This window comes from Nicotiana sylvestris, chromosome 2 (assembly GCF_000393655.2).
Source record: "Nicotiana sylvestris chromosome 2, ASM39365v2, whole genome shotgun sequence".
NCBI classification, from domain to species: Eukaryota; Viridiplantae; Streptophyta; class Magnoliopsida; order Solanales; family Solanaceae; genus Nicotiana; species Nicotiana sylvestris.
This window is the reverse complement of record NC_091058.1, coordinates 116,836,870-116,838,683: the sequence shown is the minus strand read 5'-3', so window position 1 is coordinate 116,838,683 and position 1,814 is coordinate 116,836,870.

Here is a 1,814-nt window from a genome sequence, read left to right as displayed (position 1 = left end):
GATTCACACCTATTTTTGCTATTGTATTCATGAATACAATAGCTTAAATATATCTAATACATCTTATAACAACAGAAAACATATCTACAATCCGTAATATAGCAAATGGTATCTATAGATAGCTAATTATCTTTTAGTCCTTTATGAAAATTTCTCTTTACTAATGAGTTAGATGACTATATATTTTGACTTTATACCAAGTTTTACAAAAATATTACTATATAGCTTACCCCAACTTGTTCTCTATTTGTTCATTGATTCATATGCCTTCTGGAAAATACTCAGCTCTTTACAAAAGTTTGTGTTTCCCTCTATTGGTTTTGAAGATAATAAGGTTCAACAGAATTTCAATTTCTTGTAACGTTTATTACTCCTTTTAATATTCAATGGCATTTCAGGTTATTTTCTATATATGGTCCTGTGAACATGTTATACGTCATGTTGCTATGCAGAGAAGACCCATTATTTGGAGTGAAGGATTAGGGAATTTACTTTGTCTTTGAATTGTGCTTTTTCTTCATGAGGAGGAATGATGATATATATATTTGCCTATTTGGGTTTCCACATGCTTCATATGATCGATATTCTTGCTACAGGATTATAGCTTAGTGCAACATATGAGCGCGTAACTCTCTTTGCCTCATTTTATACTATGAAGTAAAGTCACAGGAATAGAGGAATAATAATGCTACCTGATGAAATATAAAACTTTTAAACTATAATTTCAAAATACATGTGTTCATGCTAAACACCTTAAGATTGAATCCACTAACTTTAAATCCTTGATCCGGCTCAATCTTCGAGACATGATTCTAGAAGCCCAAAGGAACAAGGAGCTAAGGATGTTTAAAGGAATTAATTGGCAAATTTGCTAGGGGGAGCAGAAAACGTCGCCTTGTTCTAACCACTTGTGCTCATAATCCATTGTCGAAGAACCGTCCAATAAAGCCTGCAAATTTCCACGAACTTTTTGCAAGCACTTGTGGTGACGAAGTCTCCTCAGCACAACATTCTTATCAAGAGATTGATGAGACGACTTCAAATAGAGTTGGCTACTTACTGAGGTTACACTCTCATTCTCGTTACTATCTTGATCATTATGTGAGAAACTCACCTTTTGGGGCTCAGAGAAAGAAGGTCGTTGCTCTTTAGATATCAAGAAAGCCATGTTTCTTTGAATGATTGTAATATCAATAATTTTCACAAGTCAAGAGGTAGTGGAAGAATGGTGAGTTGGACTAAGTCTATAAATAGCATTCTATATGCAAATATTTCTGTGGGTATATAGGCAACTCGTTGTCTTCTTCTAAAGAGTAACGCATATTTGGGTTCCTCTGGTTTTATTTTAAGCTAGTGGTTTCTTGATCAGATAGTAGCAAATGGATTGTACACTTAGTATATAAGTAATAGCAGCTCCCAATTTTTTCCTAAATGTGCAAATAAATTGATAAACAAAACACACGAAATGTCATGGGCTGCTTTCCAGACATGCCCCATGACCCCTTGGCCGCGCCCCATGGCGGCCTAGCAAGCCTCACAATGCCTAGCGCCATGGTCGGCCCCGTGGTCTTGGCTGCGCCAAGTGACAAGCGCGCATGTGCCTCTGTCGCCCCACCGATGCCTCTCGCCAGCGCCCAAGGGCTGGCCAATGACAACAGCGCCGCGCGCCCTGACAATGCCGCGCGCGCAGATCCTGATGCCTCGCCAGCGCCCAGCTGCAGGCCCATTCCAACAGCGCCTCGCGCACAGACCCTGATGCCAAGCACCAGTGCCCAGCCTCAGGCCAGCACATCAAGTGTCGCGCGCGCCCACAG